This window comes from Pseudopipra pipra, chromosome 15 (genome assembly GCF_036250125.1).
Source record: "Pseudopipra pipra isolate bDixPip1 chromosome 15, bDixPip1.hap1, whole genome shotgun sequence".
In the NCBI taxonomy this organism is placed as follows: domain Eukaryota; kingdom Metazoa; phylum Chordata; class Aves; order Passeriformes; family Pipridae; genus Pseudopipra; species Pseudopipra pipra.
In genome coordinates this window covers 3,760,502-3,784,463 of record NC_087563.1, presented here as the reverse complement: position 1 = coordinate 3,784,463, position 23,962 = coordinate 3,760,502, and the positions used below count along the sequence as shown (strand labels likewise).

Genomic DNA, 23,962 nt, shown 5'->3' with positions numbered 1-23,962 from the left:
CAAGACACTCCTTGGCCAAAGCCCTCTGAGGCAGTCAGACATCAAATTCCTGGAAACATGGGCTAAAAAGCCTGCCCTTCATCCCATCCTGATATGGTGATGCTGCTGTCAGTGCCTGGGGAGTGAGGGGAAAGCCAGGGTTAGCCCAGACACCTCTGGCACATGCTACTGTCACTTTGGATGCTGTGGCAGGGATGTGCCCCTGTAGCAGCAGCAGGAACCTCCCTCTTTCACCCTAAAAGAGACTGACTCCTTTCCTTCAGGACCAGGGAGACCACAGGAAATCAGGCATTTGGGGTGGGGATGTACGATCCCCTGGATCCCATATCCCCTTTCCCAAGGGCAGCCACCCCAGGAAGGATCAGTTCAGCCAGGGCAGAGTTGCCAGCACTCTCCCTTGGCTGCTCCCTGCCTCTGCCTCCACTGCCTGTTTTCCCGCCCCTAGCTTTCCCTCCATGCTCCAAGGAAGCTGTTTCCACGCTGCAGGGGAGCTGCAGGCAGCAGAGCCAAGAGGCAGCAGCAGCACCTGGCTGGCTTCACATGCCCATCCTGCAGACACCGTGGCAGCCCTTGCCTGCACCCAGGTCCTGCCCGGCGCCTGCCTGCGTGTGTTCTGTCACGGAAAGGGCCACATTGGCCACTTTTCCTATGATCTCACCCTGGCCAGCGCTGTGAGTCATCGGAAAACTGGTCCCTCTGGGGCTGAGCCAGAGCTGGCTGAACTGATGGAAAGACCACCAAGGCCTTTGGGACCAGCCTGAGCTCCACTGTTGCTGCAGCCCTCGCAGTGGGAGATGTGAGGGCAGGAGCAGGGCTGGGATCTGCTCCATGGGGAGCACCAGGGGTGCTGCCACAGCAGCTCTGCCTCTCCTCCATCCCTGAGCCACCAGCAGTGATGCTGCTGCCTCCTTGGTGAGGAGTTCAGCTACCACAGCTCTGGGGTGGAGACCCAGCCCTGGCCCCAATGTGTGCCATCCTTGGCATCCCCTCTCTTGCCAGATGGTGATTTATAAACCCCTGGGGCAGGGAAGTTGAGGAGCAGCAGGGCAGCTGTGTGGCTCTGTGACACTGCCACAAGGTGGTTTCCAGTAAGGACAGCTCATTTCTTCCAGAGCATCTGAAAACACGAGCTGGAAATAGCCTTTGTAAGTGGCAGCCATGGCAAGGCTTCCCTGAGGTGGGGCTGGGCTCTTGTTCTTGTGTAATTGCTCACACTATGCAGATGTTTTCCGTGTGCCTGGTAATAAGCAGCTGAGAAGACAGCTCATTTACTGGCAGTAGCAAGGAAAAGGCAAAGCCATCCCTCTGTATAGCTCCACTCTTGGAGATTCCCCCCCTGCCTCATGAGTTAGGTGGTACTGGTTATTCCAGAGGCTCCCACGTATCCCTGTACATCCTTGCTGCAGCCCTGCAGGGAATATCTGCTTCCCAAGGCTTCTGGTGCTTGTCTCACAGTGGGTCCCTGCCTGCAAGGAGGTATCTGCCAGGCTGAGAGCCACCCTGAAACCTCACTTTGCCCACCGGTAAAAACACTACAGGGGAGGTTCCCAGCCTCCACCCTGAAGGACATCACTGCTTTGATGAGGTACAGTGACATTTCTGATGCCACATGAGTAACCCAGGCAAAGCTGCCCCCACAGGTATCTGGTCTGGGATAATGCAAATGAGGCCAATAGGATCCTGGGCCTTTAGTGCTCAGGGCCTTACCTGAAAGGTGGCAGATGCCAAGTGGCACATGGTCTTTTGTCACCAGGGTGTGACACAGATTCAGCACTGTGTGCAAAGGCTATAAACTGCTGAAGCACACATTGCCTTGGACACATGATGTTTATGGACTAAGGCTGTGCTCTGCAAAGTTCCTGTGTTAAAGGCACCAGGATCTAAGAAAGAGATAGGTTCCTTTCCCAAAGCATTCCTGGCAGCCTGATCTGTTCTTCTTCTTATCCCTTCCATGGAAAAACACACTCTGAAGTCCACAGAAGGCATGTCACCCTTAGATGGAGTTTGACAGCTGTGGTTCCACCAGAGAGGCTAACAGATACCCCAGTCTTTTCCTACTGACTTTTAGGCCATGTCCCCAGTGGCATTGTGGTCTCCTTCTCACCTCCCTCAGCCATCACTTTCATTTCTACTTCTGCCTTAAGGAGATCAATTTTAAATTCCTAGCAAAAAGCTAAACTGAGGAGAAGAACCTTGGGCTCTGCACTCCAGAACTGCAATTTGACCTTAAGGGTTATCATCTCTGGGGAGAACTAATGGGGTTTCCATCAGGTCCAACTGAAGATGGGAGGTGAAGGGCAAGAACAGGAAGAGGCAGAAATAGTGTAGCCTCAAACACAAGAGAGCAGCTTGGTGTGTCTTCTTCTGCTCTCTTCCTATAAGATATCTGTGTGGGGCTCTGCTTGGCCACGTCAAGTGTTTGTCTCCAGCTCCTGTTTTCATTAAAATGCCAAGCAGTGGGTTCACTGACACCTAGTTGTGCTTGTTCCTCCATGTCTGTGTGCTAAGAAATGGATAAAACCTCCTTGTCCAAAACTAGCCTTGGCACCTACCATTACTGCTGGGAACAGCAAAGCTTTTCCTGCATAGTGAAGAGTGATGAAATCCACCAAAATCTCTCTCCATGCTGGTGCTTCAGAGGGTCCTGACAACACTGTGGGGGTCTGGTTGCTGATAACATGAAATCTGGCACAGCAATGGGCAGAGCCTGTATGCTGACTGATTTAAGCTCCTTTGAAATGATGCAGTATGCCATCATTATTATATCATACTGCTGTCACATATGTGGGGTTTAGTCTGAGCAGAAACTGAATTCCCAGACAGCAGTGTATCTTTTAAAACTAGGCTTAGCTAAATGCTTGTCATTGCAGGTTTATTAGTGCTGAATACAAGCAATAGTAGCTTCAGCTTGTAATGAACTTGGTAAAATTTTCTGTATCTTTGGCTTTACCTATCAGCTCAGGCTGCTTTTTAATCTGTGTCCCATAACAACACAGCAGCAAGTCCTTCAGCCACCTCTCTGGGATAACTATTTGTAGCATATCCCAGAAATTCATGGTGTCACACATACCATGGCTTTGGAAGTTTGTACATGGTTCTTATACTGGACACTGCATTTAGTGATATTTTGCCACAATGGACTGACTGGAAAGTTACCTTTAAAAACTGGAACAACTTCATAAAGCTCTGGAAAGTGATGTTTTAAGAGCCTCTTCTTCTCCACAGACTGTTATAATTCTTCCATTTCTTCGTATCCTTCTGGTTCTGATAGTTTAAAACTTGTATTTCAGAGATGTTCACCACCAGGCAGTAACAGGTAGGGCTGCTTGGTGAGCATTAACCCTATTGCATGAGCAGGGAGATGTTCCTGTCCATGAAATACAGAGCTGATCCAGCCCACAGTGGCTGGAAAAATCCAAGAGGTGTATTTTCAGTCTTTGAAGGATTTCCATCTCATTAGGTTTACTGAGGCAGCCGTGGTGATGTCAAACACTCTGCATGCCTACCCTGCTTTGCAAAGAACAAAACCATGTTACAACCAATTAATGCACAGACCAGTGGCTTTTTCATGATCAGTGAACACCAGCTGGGCCTTTTCCACACCAAGTGTCTTAAGTTTTCTAGTTTCAAACCACTGAAGTGTCAGGAAGTGCCACACTGCCAGCCTGGGTGCAGATGCTGTCACAGGACACATCCTGGGCTGTCACCTCTGTACAGAAGTGTCCCTCTGTCTAGTTTGCCACATCACAAGGCACGATCCTTGAGATGATGTGAAGTGGTGATGCAACACATTTTGACCAGTTTTAGCTATGACTCTGCTTTGCTTGGCTCTTTAAAGTTCTCCCTTATAAACTTGCCAGCTATGGAAAGAGCTCTTTTTCCTCTTGTTTTGACAGTTGGAATGGGTGCCAGTTTGGGGGAAACACTATAAATATCCTTGAGTCTGTGATCCCTGGTGTTAGTGTTTGCTGGCAGTGCTTTCAGGAGTATCTGATTGATAAGCACTCACCACAGTGCTGGGTCCTGACACATTTTTAAGTGTTTACAGATGTAGGAGATAACCTTGTCCTGTCACCTTTGAATGCCAGGTTGAGGGCTGGACATGGTTTATTGATAACCATGACTCCACCATATGAGTGAGTTACAACTCAGCCAAGTGTTCATTTCCAAGACTCTTTAAAAGATTCTCCTCACATCTTCATCTGTTCATTATTTTTAGGAGAGGATGGAGGATGACAATTTTTTTGGTGGCAAAAGACCCCCTGTAAGTCACTTTCTAGATTCTTACAGATAATTAAAGAGAATAAAGTCATTTGGTTTTAGAGGAAAGGTTACTTGTGTCTTTTGCAAGTGATCTTTTGGGACATCTGATGTGAAATGGCTTCTTAGAAAATTGTCCCAGTTGACAGTTTACTTCATTTCATGAGCCTTTTAGTCACAAAATCACTGTTATGTTTCCGGGCAATACTTCCAATTATCATTAGATTTTCATCTGCTGTAGAGAGTGACCTAAAAATACACTGATGTTCCTCAATAATTTTAATGAAGGAATATTTCCACAGAGGATTTCCTGGAAAGCAATGATTTGATCACGTTTGCTGTGAGTGGGGTGCCTTTGAAACACCATTTTTAAAGCTGTGGTCAACAGCAGATCCAGCAAGACACGCCAGAAATTCAGCACACAGACTGTGTGTGGAGCCACCTAAGTACCCATCTCTGCTGTAAGCTTGTCACCTTCACCTCCCACTACAAAGGATGGAGATGTCTCCTGTAGGGAGCACTGAAGGTGGAGGAGTAAGGGGGCTTGAAGGATCCCAGCTATTTATCAGTTTTCATGCTCTTCCTCACCTAATGTCTGTTTAGGCCTGTCCTACAGATATGTAGATCCCTTCTAACAGACTAGCAACGCCCCTAATCCCATCTCCTGGCTCCAAGGGGCATCCAAGAGCAGCAGAATAGATCAGAGCATCACCTTCCTGCCCCAGCAGGATCTCCAGTCCTGCAATGTGCCCTGTGTGCAGCCTGGACAGTGGCTGCCCCAGGCAGATGGAGGCTGTGCTGATGGATGAGCTGCTGGGAGCACGTCCTGTGGGGACTGCAGGCACACTCCAGGTGCTGCAGGGACCTGGTTTTGAGAGCCTGATTCAACAGCCAACCACTTCTTCATTCCCACAGTTCCCTGGTGCTGAGCTGTTGCATTTTCCCCTCATGGTGACTGGCTTCAGACAGAGCAGGATCTGCCCTTGGTGTCTGTATTTGAAAGCTGGTCAGAAGTGCTCAGTCACCAAGAGTCCCCTCCCCTCCCCACACTCCTCAGTGCACTCCAGAGCATTGTAATGCCTTAAGATGATGAATACTATGCAGACAACACACCCAGCTGTCCAAGCAGACAGTCAGCGGAGAAATGAAGATATGCCTGCCTAAGTAAAAGTTTGATTAATTGCATTAATTAGGCCCTAAGGTATGGTTCATAAAATAAGAGTACAACTGGTGTATCGGATTGGGGAATTGACTATGTGACAGGGAACAAACAGTGGCATGAACAGGAACTCTTCTCTGTCTGGAATGGCGTGATAAATTATCAATTAAATAATGGAGAGTGACAAAGCTGCAGTCTGCAAGAGGTGACCTCCAGCCAGCCCGTGGACAGCCTGGGTGAGTGACTCAGCCAGGTCTGGCAGTCTCTCCAGTGTTTCCATGCAAACTTGTTTTCCCATGGTCCAAACAGCACAGCACTGGGCTTGTGGTACTGTCTACACCCACAGGGCATTGCACCCTCAAGGGGTGAGTGTGGCAACCCAGGGGCCACTGGGCTCCTACAGGGACTGTAGGAGAACACCATGCATTCACTTGGCTGCTGCTCTCTTCCTGCCACGGCAGCAGGACCACCTTCTGCTGTGCAAAGTGGTGAAGAGGCACTAATTCATCCCAAAGGCACTGGTTTTGACTTTCCTGTGTGTCCCACCTTCTCTTCTCAGTGTGTCTCCATCCTTTGCTCACTGTGGTCCTGCCCCAGTGGCAGAGCCTTGGGGCAGCTGAAGCTCAGGGTCCAGCAGCATCTCCCTTCCCAGACCCTGGGACTTTGTGCCAGTCCTTTGCGAGGTCACAGCTGCAGCTCCTTCATCCTCCCTCTTGTCCTTGCTGCTCCAAACGATGGGCACCTCACTGCTCTTGCAGCAAACCCACGGGGACTCGCCTGCTGCCAGGCAGGGGCTGATCTCCACCTTTCCAGGCTGCTCTGTGTCCGTGGTGTGCTCCACCGCATCCATTTCCCATTTACCACCTGAGTGATTAAAGAGTTGCCAATACTCCAGCCTGGAGCTGCTCTCCCCGATCCGTCAGCGCCGCTCCCTCTCCCGTCTCTGATGTGTGTGTGCTGCAGACGCAGCTGTGCAGGAGGAGGCTCTCCAGATTCCTCGTTACCGGTTGTTATTAATGACTGTGCATTTCCATGAAGCCAATAGCAGGGACAGATGTATCCCCTGCTCCAGAAAGATGATGAGAGATGCTGCCTCCCCAGCGGCACCGCTTCGGTTTCTTCTAGAAGAAGGTTCCTGCAGGATCATTTCCAGCAGCTCTCACTTTTCATGGCATTTTCTTACATTCTGCACTATTTTCTGTTCCAAGATTTGTTCCATTATTATTTTTAGTATTACATAAAGGCCTCAGCTGAGATCTGGGCTGGACCCTGACAGCACAACACCTGTACATAATGAGTGAGCAGGTCTGTCAACAGTGCAGTTGGCACTGGGAACCCCAAGGGAACTTCAGCACTGCCAGCGAGAGCTCAGGAACTGGTGTGGGCTGAGTGATTCCCCTCCCTTCCCTTGGGAATGGTCCCTGTAAGCAGAGGAAGGTGAGAGTGGCAACCTAGCAGGGGAATGATCACTCAGTTCCACCCTGATGAATGTCTGAGTCAAGAAGATGTGCCTGGTCATTAGTTGTGTTGTCTCCACGGTGGGTGCCCAGACGATGTAAGACATCCCCGGAACATTCCTCTTGCCGCATCCCCTCAGCAGGGTGGGATGTTGGGAAAGTGACAGCTCTCTGGTGCTTGGTGTCTTGTTCATTCTCAAACCATCATCAGGAACATCTCCTCTCACCTCCTGTCCATCAGATTCCTCAGCCATCCATCTCGTACATTCAGGGAGGGCCCATTCAGGTAGACCAACACTGACCCCAGTTGTCAAACAGAAACCAGAGCTTATTGAAACCCACACAGGCTGGTTTTCCCTCTCTTTCTTCCCTCCCTCCACCACAATCTGATCTTTTCTGCTCTGGATGGAGCCTGGACAGCAGCTTGGGACAGAGCAATCACATGCATTAGTGTTTACTAAGTGCATGCTTCAGAAGGACAGATTATTCCCAAAATTAAAGAAAGAAGCAATTCCTGGTCTATTAGTGCTTATGGCTGCCATGCTGTAATGAGTGAGAATCAGAAAAAGAAGGGGGACAAGAACTATAGCTGTGGGATCTCCTTCTCTTGGGATCCAGCCACATCCCTGTGGCTGATACAAACATATCTCTATCAGTTATCTTAATGACTGAGCAGCACCGAGGACCTCACAGCTTTTGTGCTTCCCTGTTCTTTCTTTAACACCTTTTCTGTGTGATTTTTGGGGGTTACAAGTTGTGGCTTGTCCATTTCTTTCTCTCCAGCTTCCTCTGAGTCCTTTGTGTGCCACTCTCCCGAGCTAAGCAGGGCTGTTATTTCTGGACAACCGTCTCCTATCAGTGACAGTGACACTGCCAGTGCTGTGTCTCTGCCTGCCTCTGACATGATTTCAGCGAGTTGCTCTCTGTTCCCTGACAGATCAGCTTCTGGCAGGGATATTTGTGCAGCAGTGTCCCTATCCTTTTCAATATCAGGAAGTTTCTGGCATATGAACTTGGGGACGGGTGGCTGCTCCGTGAATTTCTCTCCTCACCTAAGTGGTTTGGTTGTAATAGCTACAGCCCAGGCTGTAGATGAGATACTGCTTTCACAAAGTGTGGATCCATTAGAAATTAGAAAATAACACACCAGTAGATGATCTTTCCATTTTGCTTTGAAAAAAACCCCCACTCATTCTGCAATTGTAAAGCCACAGTTTCTATTAGAGAGGCTTTACACACCTTGGGAAGATTGCTGTCCTTGTCTCATCAGACTCCTTGCAGAGCAGGGCACAACATCCCACCCCAGCTTTCATAGGTGATGCTCAGTGAACTTGCAGCTGAGCTGAAGCCTGACTTTCTGAAAGGTGCCCAGCCTAGAAGTTTTGGATGAGTCTATTTCCAACCGCAGACAATCTGGGAGAGCATCCCTCCATTCAGCAAATGAACTAAGCTTTTAGCTTGCTCTTGGAAACATGGAAATCTACTGGCAGCGGGCATGCTACAGCAAGCAAACCTATGGTTGATTCATCTGTCTCCCTGCTCTTGCTTTGGGTGCCCTTGGTGAGGCAACCGGATGGGAATTTGATTGGTGTCATCACAGAGAGCGGTTGATGTTTAAGGAGAAGCTGTGAGAGCCCAGCTGCATTTGGCTGCAGCCAATACTTGTTGCCTTTCTGTGCTCCCCTAGGCCCACGGTCCTGCTCTTTTTTGGGTCCTACAAGCCTTTCTGTCCCCATTCTCCAAGCACCCCATGCATTAGGATGTCCCACAGCACCCTGTGACTCCCGCTGCTGGTACCACTGCCTGTGGCTGCCCTGAACTCGTGTCAGCTGAAGCCCTTTGGGGTAGCCCTCCTGATACCCACAGCGAGCCAAGAGCTGCAGGACAACCAGCAACTGCTGTGTGACTGCAATCCAAGCTCCTGCCAGCAGCGGTGGCTTCCACGGATCTGCCCAGGCTGGTGGGAGCACTGCGGTGGTTGTATCGTGCTGAGTGTTGTGCTGGTTGTCTTGCATGTGCTTTTCTTCACCTCCTTTGTTTGCACCTTTCAGACATGACTTGGTAACAGACAGGGAGCCTCCTTCACCCTCCTCCAACCTCACCTGGGACAACTCAAAGCTATTAGAAATGTCCAAAGAAGGGACATGAGGATGGGGAAGGGGCTGGAGGGGCCATACAAGGAGCAGCTGAGGTCACTTGGCTTGTTCAGCTGGAGGAGACTGAGGTCAGACCTCACCAGGGTCTGCAGCTTCCTCATGAGGGGCAGCTCCATCTCTGCTCTGTGTGACCAGTGACAGGACACAAGGGAATGGCTGGAGCTGTGTCAGGGCAGGGTCAGGTTGGATCTCAGGAGAAGATTCTTCCCCCAGAGGGTGGTTGGGCACTGACCAGGCTCCCCAGGGCAGTGGACACAGCACCAAGGCTGACAGAGCTCAAGGATTGTTTGGACAATGCTCTGAGGGATAGGGTGGGATTGTTGGGGTGTCCTGGGCAGTGCCAGGAGTTGGACTGGGTGATCCTTCCAGCTCAGGATATTCCATGATTCTGTGGTAACTGGGTATGGCTGCCACTGAATGACACTTTAAACAAGCAATCCCCCACATCCACCCTTGTGCTGGCCTCCTGAAGGACCTCCCATTCCCCCAAAGAGCTGGTGACAGGCGTGGGCTTTGGAATCTGGCAGACAGGTCGTATCTCCCAGCCTTATCAATCCTTCAGTGCTGATATCAGCCCCAGAGGGACTTCCTGTGCCAGGGCACTTTTTGGGTGGCAGACTAGATGAAAAAAACCTAAGAACAAATGCAGCAATCCCCACCCATCCCCACTGCCCTTGCCTCATGCATGGCAGATGCTGAATTCCTTGCAAAATGCCATCCACTGTCCTGTTTATTCCAGATGAAAATCTCTTCTCCAGGGACTCTTTCCCCAGGCAAAATACTTCATTTGTGCAAGTACCTCAGAAGGAAGGACTCTGAGTCAGGTCTGAAACTACACCCTGCTCTCTCATCAAGGCTAAGGAGTCCAGCTAAAGCAGCTACAGCACCCCTGCTTTACTTTCCAGGAGAAAAAGCGATCCTTCCCATGGCAGGGAGACAGCTTTGCCAATGTTTCCTTCTCATACCTAGCACTGGCAGTAATTTCAGCTGTGGCAAGATTCATCAAAGTTAATCATCTGACCCTCATCTACATGAGATAATTTTTCAGCGAGCAGAATTTGCCAGTAGCCTCAGCTGGCACCACGCAGACCAACATGAACAAATCACATCCTGTTCCAGGTCTGGCTTTCCAAATCCCAAGCAGGGAAAGAGAGCAGCGGGCGTCAGATCCTGAGGAAGACCTAGATTCAATTCAGCTCTTGGTGCTGGGCCATACGGCTGCCTCAGGTAGCTCTTCAGCGAAAATCTGACAGTCCCCAAAACTTCCCGAACACTTCTGGCCCTGAGCGGGTTGGCATCTTGCACAACCTTCTGATCTGACAAGTTTGCCAACATCCTGAATGGTGAACATCTCATGGGGTAGGCGGTTCTTGGGAGGCTTCCATGCATCTTCTGTCGTCTCTGAAAAACCTGCCTGAAAAAAATCGGTCTCCTTCTGGCTTTGCGTTCAGCCCGGCACCAAACCTATGGAGGCAGGTTCAATTGGAAAGGTCCCATCTCTGCAGGGGTTCGAGCCAAACCTGCTGATTTGATGTGAACAGTATGTACGAATGCCACTGAATGACATGTTTCCATGATAAAGAGTGTGGTGATGAAATTCTTCTGCGTGCCAAGGATGGAAACAAAAAAGTCAGTGGGCAGCTGCAACACATCACAAGAGCTGGAAAACAAAACCCTTTCCGATTCCCAGAGCAGTTCTTAAGGTACTTGGAAACCTCAGATTCCTGCCCCCTGCAAGGGACCTGCCCTCCCCTGGTACATGTAAAGCACTGGCACTGTATTAAAGCTGAACAAATACTCCACAGAGAATAGGGAGACAGTGTTTGAGTGACAAAGGCTGATAAATCATTCTCTGGACTTTTTCCTCCATGCTTGGCTTCTTCCCATTGATCCATAGGAAATCAATGGGACTTTGCATGCAAAAATCCATAACCCAAAAGTCCATGCATTGATGACTTTGAGCAAATCGTGTTCCAGGTAACACACCATTTGCTTTTGGGGTTTTTTTTGGCATTGTTCTGTGTGGAGGAGGGTAATGAAGGCCAAGGGTGATTTTTGCTGTGGGGACAACAGAGCTGATCTGTGTCCTCGTGTCAGAGCAGCCCCCAGGCCCATCCTGGAGAAATGCACACCACGCATGCCTTGCCTGGTGCTGTTGCTCGACAGTTCTCAGGCTCCTGGTAACTGAGAGCAGGTAGATAAACACAGGGTATTGATGTAAATGATACCTTCACGGACAGCTGGGACGTGGTGGGTACCTGAGGTTCAAGAATCCAGCAGTACCTGAGGAGCTTGCCCTGCCTGCTCCACCCCAGAGCTCCCCATCTCTAAGAGAGGGATGACAACATCACTGTGGTCTCAGCATATGAGCCTGATTTTCCAGCCTGAGGGCCATGTATTTTAGGCCTGTTGTGGGGGGTTGACCCTGGCCAGCAGCTGAGCACCCAGACAGCAGCTCATTTGCTCCCTCCCCACAGCAGGATGGGGAAGAGAATCAGAAGGGCAAAAGTGAGAAAACTCGTGGGTCGAGGTAAGGCAGTTTTAGGAGTGAAACAAAGCTGAGTGCTAGCAAAGGGGAAATAAGGAACTCATTCACTCCTTCCTATCAGCAGGAAGATGTCCATCTGCTTCCTGGAGTTTTCAGGGCTTCAGTGCATGTGACGGTTACTCGGAGAGACAAACACCATAACCATGAACAGCCCTGCTTCATCCTTCTCTCCCTGAGCTTTTATTGCTGCCATCATATGGTCTGGAATATCCCTTTGGTAAGCTGGGATCAGCTGTCCTGGCTCTGTCCCCTCCCAGTCTCATGCCTGGGGATAGAATGGGAAACAGAAATACTCCATACAACAGAAACAGTGCTCAGAACTAACCAGAACACCGGTGTGTTATCAACACTGTTTTAGTCACCAGTCCAAAACACAGCACCATATGGGCAGCTGTGAGGAAAATTAACTTCATTCCAGCCAGACCCATTACACCCCAAAAGCTTTAGCCCACAAAGCCACTCTATGCCTGGGGCATCACCTTCTGTCTGCCATGGACGAAAGACTCATAGGGCTCTAAAATGCCACATACACAAACAGGCCCATCAAGACCATCTTCCCCTAAAACCCCTCTGTTGATCCAAAGGGACAGACAGCCTGAGGCTGGAGGGAAGAGGGAGTGGCCAGAATGTAGGAGTGTAGGAGATCAGGAGACCTCCATTTCACTTTGGTGTCCCAAAGAACAGTGGAGTCACTTCCCTGTGCCTCGTTTTCCCAGTTGCCAGAGCAGAAGCCAGCAGCAGGGGCTGGTGGTGTTGCAGGGACATCAGGGAGGGAGATGGGTGGTGTAAAATCAGTTGGTGCTGGTTCTGTTGTGCAGATATTGTGTCATCCTCCCCTCTGCCCTTGTTTATCTTCGAGCTGCCTCTTCCACAAGACGTACCCTCCACCTGGATACGGACTGATTTGGTCCAAGACTCGCGGAAGTTTCCCCGCAGATCTGTGCCACAAGATGTGATGTGAACCTGCACAACATATGGTTCAGATCTCCTTATTTCGTATAAAATGGGACTTATCTCTGTAATCCTGAACTAAACAGAAAGAGATACAAGCAGAGCCAGAAGGGAGCATCACTGCCACTCTCCTGCCAGTTTTCTGGGTCGGCACTGACTTACACACATCTCTGCACAAGCGTTCAGCAGTCAGCCAGTCTCACCCACCAAAACACATTTCCAAGCATCCAGATGGGGACTGAGTCAGGTTTCAGCTGAACCACTTCCAGGTGTTGTAGCAGGTAGCCCTAGGCAGGCCTTGCCTTGTGCTACAGCTCCCGTGCTCAGTTATACTGTCATGCAGGTCTGCACCAAGCAGGGTCCTGCTCAGCTTCAGGGTCCTGAACGAGCTCTGGAGTTGAGGCACTGGTAGCACTACGGACCTTGTGCTGGCAGGGGTGGGAGACAAGTCCCACTGTTCCCAGCCAGTAGCCTGGAATACAGCTTTGGAGCATGAACTTGCCCTGAAGGGCTTCTCAGTGTGGGTGACAGGCACGTGTCCAGGCAGGCAGGAGGGACTTTGCTGTCCTGTCCTCTGGCTACCTGTACCTCTTCTTAAGCCTCAGCCTTTCTGAGTTTGACCTGTGCTTTCATACTCTTCTTTATCCATTACTCAGCTGTAGTTATTCAGCTTGTTTTTAACTTCCTGACTTTCAGAGCAGTGAATAGCTCACGATTCAGCTGCTTTGGTTATTTGCTGTGTTTCCTTGCTTTCCTTTGTACCTGTATCCTTAAGATCATTTCTGTAAGGAAGTGTCAGCAGCCTCGTCTCTGCCTCCCTTAACCCCCTGGGACCTCACCTCCTGGTTCTCCAAGGCCACAGGAGATGCCTCCCAAGCCCATTGCCTTTCTCTTGCCACTCTCCTGCCACTCTCCTGCCACTCGGAGCTGTGAACTCTCACAGCTGCTCTCACACAAGGTGCCTCCCACTTTCAGTTTGCAAGGATCCCACATCGAATGCATGCAGCCTGGAGCTAACAGATGTTTTTCCATCCCATCAGCTCAGTTAGAAATTGAGATTCCAATTTTTTTTCCATTGCTGGTACCGCCCATACCAAAGGTTCTCTGGGATAAAAGCTGACTTCACTGAACACCTGCTCAGCCCTTTTCTGCCCTACAGTCCTTCTGTAAAGGTCTAGCTATGCCATTTTCCTGCAGATGCTCTCTTAGGATGCAGAGTTGAAAATAAGTAACCTCTACAATCTTAGGTATCACTTATTTGTCTGATTGCAGGACTCCCTGATCTTCCTCCAGGTCTCTTGGAGATGTTTCCAACTGAAAATGACTGCTACCTGACCATGCTTCCCCACAGTCTACCCAAGAGCTGGTCTTCCTCTCTATACCTTGGCTCAGACAGCTGGAGAGAACAGTCACGCTCACAAAAAACCACTGTTATTTTCCCAGAGGGGAGCTCTGAGTTCTGTGGAGAGACCAATCCGTGGTGATTACCCCTTACTGGCCATGTTAGAAAAAGCAAAGCACAGTAGAGAGTCTTTCCAAGCCGCATGTCTGCACAAAGGAAGGACCAGGCTTTGTGCAGTTCCAGGGAAGAAAGACCTTTCTCTTCCTCTGCAACACTGTGAGACCTGTTTTGCTGTGGAGCAAAACCTGCCTTTGTGGCCCATGTGCATCAGTGACCCAGACAGGGCCAGTCCTTCCCAGAGTGTCCCAGCCCACGTTCTCAGTGGATGGGAAGCGAGGGTTTCTAGTCCTCACTTCCCACCCCTGCCACCATTCCTTCATTTTCCAGAGGGAAAGGACAGGTGTAAAAGGGAAAGTTGCCAGTCACTTTTCTGTGCCCATCAGAGCGTGGCTGCTCCATGGTCTGTGCCAGGTCCTGCACGTGTGTTAAGGGTAGGATGCCCTTCCTGATGATTCCCCAGAAAACACGTCCTGCTTGCTCCCTCCTCTGTAGCCAGCCCAGCTCTGCAGAGCTGTGAGTCACGCCAGGCAGCAAGATTTTATTCCTGTCATTACCACATCAGTTCAGGCTGATGCACAAGGGAGCTGGTGGGTTGAGTAAGGAGGTGCCATTTTTACGCCGTGTCTCTCCAGGCAGCAGCCAGGCTTTTCTCACAGTATTTTTTTTTACGGCGTCTCAGCAAATAAAACTCTGAGCACAGAGGGTCAGGACATGCTGCATATCAGCGAGGAGGATGCACAGTAGTTGCTGGATTCTCTTATCTCCTGCTATCCCCTGTGGAAGCCTGGACCTCGGAGCTGACATGTCTTGCTGCTGAGGTCTCCAGAAAGACACACAAAGTCAGCCTGGAGCAGGAGGAGTCCTTGAACTGTCAGTAGAGGAGGTGGGACACCACAAAGGGACTGTTGGATGGAAGGCAGATTTGGAAAGCTGTGCATGACCACTGGCCTTTGATAAGACACAAGCAGAGTTCCCAAGGAAGCTGGGAGAAGTAACTATCCCACATCTGCTCATCCAGATCTTCTCACCCTCCTGCAGATGGTGTCATGGTCAGAGAGGGATCCCACCTCTGTGTTTCCCAACAGCTGGGGTGCCTTGTTCTCCTGCCCCCACCATGTGAAACTCTCTTCTGACTTTAGAAAACCAAAAGTCTGTTGTCTAAGTGACTCATACGATCTCTCCCTTGACAAGGAAGGGAGACCTCTCACCTCAGAGACCAGCTTGTCTCAGCAGAAGACACTGGTGGCTGGACTGTAAAGAGAGCTCAGATGTCAAGTTGAGAGTTAGGTAAGGAGCTATGGGGTGTGAGAAGCTAATTGGGATAGCTCATGGCTTTGTGGTGCATGGGGCAGACTAACTCCCTTTGCCTCACGCTGTTTCTGTCGCTGACCCAGTTGTTTGGCCATACTTCACTCAAGAGGGAAGGGGCAGAGAGTATCTGTTAAGCAAATCCAATATCTTAAGGCTTCTTGAAGGGTTTCTGCTCTTGACATCCAGAAACACTCCAATGTCCTTTGTTTCCATGCCAAGTTTGGTGTGAGTTGGAGACCAGCCCATTTTCTGGGCCCAGTGTGAGAGATTCTCACACATTTTCAAGTTGACTGAGATCCTGCCTAAATCAGTGTAAACCAGTTGTGATCTGTGTCTATAATTTCTACATTTTCCATTTTGCACACACAAGGTCTCTACAGGAGCTGAAATCCAAGAGAGGGCCCAGGTAAGGAGACAATAAAGGAAACTGATGCACCCAAACTTTGTTACTGAACAAAAGGGAAACCAATGGCTTCTCCATCCACATCCATCACAGACACAAGGAAATGTTGATGGGAAGGGATGTCTGAAGATTTCTAGTCCAATCTGCTCAGAGCTGGACCATGGCCAGTGCTAATGGCTTGGCCTAACAGCTTCTTGAAAGCACCAATTCTCCGGTGACCTGTCAGGGCAAAGAAACACCCACATGGAGAAGACATTTTATAACCAGAAGGACTCAAGCACAACTTGTGGCCGTGGTTCTTTGTTTTGCTTGTCACTGACTGATCAGCTTCTCACCTCCACAGGACTACACCACACAGGGATGGTGTTGGCAAAGGTGTCAGTCTGGGTGTGTCCCCATCACTGTGTCCACAGGAGAAAGGTTTTAGTGGGGTCTTTATAAAACTATCAGAAAAAAAATGTGCACTGACAGCCTCAGCACCCAGGAGTCATGTCCTGACTGCAGAAATCAGATATGCTCCAAACATTGAACAGGAGAGGCTCCAATATTGAACAGCAGAGGCTCCAACAGGCAGTGTTAAGCAGATTGTTCCTGGCAGGACCTGACAGCGTGGCAGTGCCACTTGAGTCCTGTCCAGTTTGTCTCTATCTGGAAAGGAATTGTCAAAACCAAGTGCAGCTGGCTAAGCAAGATCTCCAAGTTACCTGGAGCTGGAGGAAGTTTCGATGATGCTGGGACTGAAGTCAGGAGGTTTTGCAGTTGGCACTAACCCAAACATTACAAGAGGCATTGGAGGATACAGTTAATTGGTTTTTATTATTTAGGGACTAAAATACCCCACTTCCTGGGGCTGGAAATAGCAGAAGTCCTTTCTTCAGACCACGGAGGAGAGAAGAGAGAGAAGAGGAGAGGAACTGACTCTCTGGGGCCAGGCCTGCATGTACAGACCGAAGAAGTGGCTCCAGACATGTCCCCTTTGCCTATTGCACCACACATCAACATTCCCCCTCCTGCTGGGCCTCCTGGCCCATGGCAAGAGCTGGCAAGAAGCTGCTTTGTGCTGGATAATTGAAGCCATGTGCTAGTAGTTATTATTTGGAGCTGGGGAGACTGAGAAAACGCACAAGCTTTCTTACCTATTGGCAGGAACAAAATCATCTCTGTCCAGAGGCGCTGGGTTGAACTGGGGGTATCTGAGTGATCATAAAATCATGGAATCACAGAATGGTTTGGGTTGGAAGAGACATTAAAGATCATCTTGTTCCAACCCCCTGCCATGGGGGAGGGGGTGGTCATCTTTAATGACACCTTCCTCTATCCCAGGTTGCTTCGAGCCCCATTCAACCTGGCCTTGGACACTTCCAGGGATGGAGCAGCCACAACTTCTCTGGGTAACCTGTGCCAGGGCCTCCCCACCCTCACAGGGAAGGATTTCTTCCTAATATCCCATCTAACCCTGCCCTCTGTCAGTTTGAAGACATCCCCCCTTGTCCTAACACTAACGTCCACGAGGTGTTAAGTAGCTTCTTCAAATTAGCTTCCCTGAGTTGAAAAATGGTTGGAATGGTTGCCTGAGAACACACTCAAGGTCTCCCTGGAAGTTCACAAAACCCCTAATTTTTGTTTGCTAACACAATGTCTATTTTTATTGAAACCTTCTTAAAAACTGTTCAAAATTTGTGTTAGGCCAAAAGCCTTCTGTTTAAATACAGTTTCTGAAAAAAAGTGAATGCTCATAATTCTGCAGAAAATGGCAAATGTCAAATTGAATTCATGCCAACTCCACTTATTTATTAAAAAGCGACAATATTTCCATTTAAGTAAGTTCCTGTCAAATATTTTGACCAGCTCCCCTAAGCATGGCTTTAACTGTGATCCCTGTATCCCACTGGAGCCCGTCAAATGAACAGAGGTGAGGACACTGAACAGAAACTGCCTGTGAGTGAAATCGAGGGCAGACAAGGAATTCCCTACCCCCATGATAGAAACCCACCCATTGCCAAGGAAAGCTCATTGCTCAGACTTCGAACACTACAGCTTGTGCTTAATTTGGATACCACGGTTCTCCTGCTAGGAGGAAAAAGTGCCAGTCTTACTCCAGGCAAAAAAAAATAAAAATTGGGGGCTCAGCAGAGCTGCCAGGCCCTGTCTCTCCCCAGGAGCAATGCCACGGTCTGCAGCAGTGATGGCTGCAGCAGCAGGGATGGGATCCGGCTGAGACCCAGCCGGCTCACACGGATGATGGAGAGCTGGAGATGGGTGGGGGGAGGCATTTCTTCACACACTGGGGAGCCAGTCTGGCTTTGTTTCACCTTAAAACAGACAGTTATTTCCCCAGAGCACAGCCCGGTGTGATTAACCCACAGGGTCTCAGCGGTGGTGGACGGGATGACAAGAGGTGACGGCTGCAGGTGGAATCTTCAGACGGGATGTCAGGAAAAGCCTTCCCTTGGGTGGGTGGTGAAGCCCTGGGTTGGGTCACAGAGGTGTGAGATTTTCCAGACTTGGCCAAACAAAGCCACGTCTGACTGACAACAGTCCTGATCCAAACAGCAGGATGGACCCGAGACCTCCCAGGAGACCTTCTCTGTTCCTGGTTTTGTTTCATGTCCCAGTCTGGCTGACTGTGTTCTCTGAGACCAGGTGTAGCATCCTCTGCTAAGGGCTGCTGTGGGCAGGCAGACCTTGGAAAAACACTGAACCATTTATGTGCAAGGATTTTTTTGGGGGGACTGGTGTGAGCAAATACAGGCAGGTTAAATGCTGGAGGCATTTCTTAGCCTACAGCCTCTGTCCTCATAAAGCTCTGCAGAAATACCTTTCTTCACAGGTGACCTGAGGCTGCCACAGCTGGATGGGCTGTAGATGAACCTTCTTGACCTCAGGCCAGCTCAGGGCCAAGGAGTGAAGGTGGATCCCTCTTGGACCTCATCCCCAACCCCTCTGGGACCTCAGCCCCCACCCAGGCTCCCAGACTGGCTGCTTTGATTGTGCTCTGCCTTCAAACAAGGACAAATGAGGCAGAATTCAGAGAAGAGCAACAGGAATGATTACGGGGGTGGAGGTAATGGCTGAGGAGGAAAGATTTTGAAATTTAAAGATGGATAGCCAGGCTACAAACCTACATACAGAGACATTATCATCAGTCATTAAGCAACACAACACTTCAGAGCCAGGGCAGGCTCATGATTCAAGACAGTCCAGTCTCCAAAGTGCTGTAGCCCAGAGGAGCAGCACAAGGCTGGGCGGAAGGAACCCGCTCGTGCTTGTGAGCATGAGCATTTATTTTTATTTTTTCCCCTCAATACAACATCTCACAGTATAAAGTGAAATTCTGTTTGGCATTAGGCAGTACCACTGGAGCACCAGGGAAGGGGAACCTCAGGCTTAGCATCTGGACTCGATGATCTTGGAGATCTTTTCCAACCTTAGTGACTTCATGATTCGATGATTCCATGATTCTGTGATTTAGTGATTCTGTGATTCTGTGATTCTGTGGTTCTATGATTCCATGGTCAGGGACACTATCTAGGAGCTGGAATTTTCTTGTTGTGGCACTGATCAGCCAGAGAAAGATCCAGAGCCCCGTTGTTCAGAAGTTAGACCGGACAAAGCACCAGGCAGTGTCCAACAGTGAGTAATCCACCGGTGGCTGGCAGATGGACAGAGCAATCAGAGAAAGGCTTTCCCAGCGTGGATTTGCAGGAGAGGGGCCAGATTTGCCTCTGGTTTAATCCTCAGCATCCCAGCCTCCCTGCAAAAGGTGACGTGCCGAGTCCTCCTCACACCTTCACGGGGTTTGGATCGCAATGTGTTCCCACAAAGTTTGCAAACCACAAACGTCACGTGGCGAGACGGGGAGGGAGAGAGTGAGCGGAGAAAGGGGAGCAATTAATATGCAGCTGGTGCACGGGCTGGAGTGAAAGAGCCGCCGATGACCACCCGGAGCTGACGCTTAGAAACGTACAATAAAAGCTGAACGGATGGCTGAATGCGAGACCCAGCAAACCAAAACAGATGCAATAAGCTGGGGCCAGTGGAACCAGCAGCCAACAATGACAGCAGAGCCCACGGGCTGGGGGGCACGTGGTTGGCACAGAGAAAGGAGGAGGCCAGAAAGAAGCGCAGATGAGCTCTGCCGAGGGAATCAAAAGCCTGCTGTTCCCAGAGCCAGAACAAACGGCGAGTGTGCTCCTGCCACACATGGCACCGACAGCGGGAGCGGCACGGTCCTCGTGTCCCTGCAGGAGCCAGCCGGAGGCAGGCTGCTTCCAGACTCATCCTCCCTCCTGCCTTCCTCCAGGGGGGGCTGCCCTCAGCACACACGGCTGCAGGGAGCTCAGGGATCTGCTCTTCCAAAGCCATCCTGCAGCCAAAACTCCCCTGCCTTCCACCATCCGAGAGCCCTTCCCATCACAGGGCAGGGACAGCATCCTTTCCTCACCCTGCATGGTTTGGTCACCTGGGGAAAGGGATGCACCAGCTTGGGGCTCACACACTGGATTTTCTGTGGAAAGGGAAGGGAAAAGGTCCACAGTGCTGAGGCCACCTGCCCCTTGCTCTGATGGGGCCTTGTGCTGTGGATTAGTACAATGACCTGCACCATGAGCCTGGTGACAATACTGCTGAGAGGAGAGCTGATTTCATAGCCAAGGTCACAGATACACAGCCCAGGAGCTCTTGTGCCAGTGACATCCATGAGTCTGTGTAGGACATGCGAGCACATGGATAGCAAGTGTTTGTGACTCACAGCAAACATCTGGGGTGGCAGATTTGTGTACCTGGTGAGGAACATTTGTATTGTGAACACCTCACCCCTAACTTCATGTGCCCCTTGGCTTCCTTACACCAAGCAAAGGACAGTAAGGCAGAGGTTGGGCATATCTGCACTTACACAACTTTCAGGAGCAGTAAACCTGCCTTGAACATCTCAGGCCACTTAAAGAAAGAAAAAACCCCACAAACCCACCTGAAAACTGTCTTTTGACTCCTGGCATCTCATCAGTTTGTTTGTGGCTTCCCTTGTGAAAGACCATAAAAGAAATTTTTTGCGAAGAGTAGGGTGGGGTTTCTTTTGAGATCCTTCTTTCTGCTCCCAATGCACAGCCCAATTTAGAGGAGTGTTGCTTCATCTCCTCAGCTCCTCACAGTTAACCTGTAGAGCAAGACAGCTTCTGCAGTGCTGTAACAACCCATTAGACAGCCAGTCAATCACATCAGTGATCACTGTAATGGTACATACACCAGCAGAGGCTTCCCCACCAGAGCTGGGCACAGCACTGCACCAGCCGGTCCCCCCAGTGTTCTACCAAGGGATCAAAGGATATTAAAGAGGGAAAAATAACATTCTCAGCCTGTTCCCTTCTCCAGCTGCCTCTTCTTCCTGATGGTACAGACACGGTGTCTTGAGGATGCTGTGCCACGTCAGAGCGTGTCCCCTCCAGGTGGTGCTCGGCTCTCCGGGCAGCTGCTGTCTGAAAACTCTCCTCTCATCAGCTCACCAGCACCCCCTCCACAGGAAGCCAAAATCAGACTGCAGGACATGCTGAAAACGGGGGTGTCTGTCTCTGTCCTCACCACTGGCTTTCTTAATCCCAGTGGTGACCAGTGCTGCTGTGGAGACCCAACACAGGGAGTCTGGCTATAAAGGATAAACTGGCCTTCAGCACTGTCCTGCTTCTCTTTCCTTTTCCATTTTGTTGTGTCCTGTCCTTAGGGTGTGATGGGTTCACAGGACAAGTCCAGAATTACCCCTTGGTTCCCAGAAGATACACTCTATGGCCAATCCCTCAAAATCTAGGTGAGCACAGCTTTAGAAAGCTGCATCAGGAGATGTTTTTATTTCTTCTCCAGCCTGAAGCCCTCTGAAGAGTGTCGCCCACAGGCTTAAGCTCTTCTCAGCAAGCCTCAAACTAACTAAAATACATCAAAGCAAGATTCTCATACACACCCCCAGACCTCCCAAATATCCAAAGCCTTGCATTAAAACCAGCCAAACCAGAAAACGTCTTGATGCCTCAAAACAGAAGGTTTTTCTGGAAGGGAAACATCGGGTCTCCTCAAATTACTGGACCTTGTGCAGGGGCAATTGGTAAGAGCCTCTGGACCGCACCACTCAGAGTGATCTAATTGTTTCTTCTGGCCTTGAAAGTCATTTATCAAAAATACACCAGCTTTGTACTGTGCAAAGCCTCTGTTACAGATTTGGCAACACAATGTCCAGACCTACACTGGCCATTGACACCATCATGATGGATCTGCTGAAGGAAGCTTGGATAAAGGAGTGGTACATCTATAACAAGGAATATGGTACACATATAAATATGTGCAGACTTTAGTAAGCAATAAATCAGTTGAGAACCCCTTAGTGTTTAGAGAAAACTATGCTGTGTTCTAGTCAATCAATCTGTTGCTGAAAATATTATTAATGCCTGGCACATAGATTTATGATGAAGGCTGGATGGATGCAAAAGAAACGTTTGTTAGTGGGAATTTTTGATGACTGTGCTGAAATATCGTTCATTTGCAGAAAGAAATCTAAATATAATCATCACGGTTATTTATCAGGGAACAGAGTCGTGTTCATCTGTTTCCACCTAAACATGCAGGACACCTGCAGGGGGGGCTCTCCTGTCTCTCCTTTTGCCCTAAATCATACAAGTTAAAAATGGGTACCTGTACACCCAGCACTGTGACAGGAGCTGTGCCATCATCATATCTTCCCAACACAATCAGGGATGTTGGGCCCTGGTATGGGCTGTGTTCAGAACCCAATGGCACAAAGTCACCGTGTAGAACATCACCTCAGTGAGACCTCCTGCATGTCTCCATGCAGGGATGGACACATGAGGAGGGAAGAGAGCAGTCCCTTCTGCAGACTTTGCTGAGCACAGGGGTTATGGACCTCGAAAGAAATAAAATGGAGCATGTAGAGAAAGTCACTATGAAGAGCAGCTTGTAGAGGTACGAGCATTTCTGACACTGCTCATAGGTCTGTGGATGGGCTGTACTTGTGCTGCTGTTGTACTTGCAGTGGGGCAAGTCCCAGCCCCTCCACATTCCAGCCCTGCTGGTCCTGTTTCCACTTTGCCATCATCAGCTCCTGCCTTCCTCAGGAAGATGCCCAAGTGGCAGTTAGACCCTGGTGTGGTCATTCCTCCTCAGCTATCAGCTGGGAGATGTCCATGGCTTGGAATAGTCAAGCTTTGACACTGAGGGGTCTTTCCCAGAGATGTCCAGGAGACTGTGAGATCCTGTGGGACACGGGGGTCAGCCTGCCCAGCACCTCCATGGACATGGCTAAACACAGGCATGGATGGAGCAATCACAGAGTGAGTTACTGCCTCCACAGCAGGAGGAGCTCGTGGAAGGGGGCATCCAAACCCTTCCTCCACCACGCTGAGCAGAGCAGCTCTGGGACCACTGCTCCAGCACCAGCCTCAGGCTGAGCTCTGCCCCTCCAGTCCCAGTCCCCAGCCTGGCTGGGCCAGCCCTGCTCAGCTCCCTCGCTTCCCTTTACTGCTGTTTTTGTTTTCTTTCCACAGCTCGTTTTCTCGGTCATCCATGTCTCTCTGCATCATATATCACACCCATGTGTCCGGAGGAAAGAAAGATCCCCTCCAACCCAGCAGCCCTGTAACGGATGGACCTTCCCGACTCGCAGCGAGCTGACAGCTTGTGAGAACAACAGCTTGAATTACTGAAAGAACTTTTCCCACTGAGTTAATCTGCAATGGATGTAGGTGACCTTCTAAAGGCATCTATTAATCAAAAAACCAGTGCCCATTCACTGTGCTAGGCTGAGCCCTTTGGGGGAGGGGGGGATACTAATTTCCCTCCGAGATAAATCATAATTTGACAATAATCATCTGCCCTAATCACTCCGATTCTTCCCTTTAATTATTTGTACACACAGCTCTTCCTGCCTGAGAAGCACAAAGGACGACATTAAACGTGGTGTTGGGAAATGCTGGAGGCTCCAGCTCAAGCCTTAAATCCCTGTGTGGAGCAGAGCACCTGATGGAGCTGAGCTGCCGGGTGCACCCTCTGTCCAGGGTGCAGGGAGCAGCCTTTCCCAGAGGGGAGCCACTGCTTCCAGCCATAGGGAGAGCAGTGGTGCCCAGCCCAGGGACCAGAGCACCAAGGAGAGGGATGATGGAGGGGAGACAGCTGAGAGCAGAGGGGCTCTAGAGCTGTCCCAGCAACCCGGGGTGACATCCCAGTGCTGCACCCTCTGGAGGAGACTGACCCCCATA

At 50.0% G+C, this 23,962-nt stretch overlaps 1 long non-coding RNA gene across 1 annotated transcript in view; it reads left to right on the top strand.

Annotated features, from left to right (window-relative positions):
* Positions 1-23,592, top strand: part of LOC135422415 (uncharacterized) — a 40,326-nt gene extending 16,734 nt beyond the window's left edge. The window contains exon 2 of the long non-coding RNA XR_010434471.1: positions 23,252-23,592. This is a non-coding gene — a long non-coding RNA (uncharacterized LOC135422415). The remainder of the gene's footprint in view (positions 1-23,251) is intronic.
* Positions 23,593-23,962: the final 370 nt, after the last annotated feature.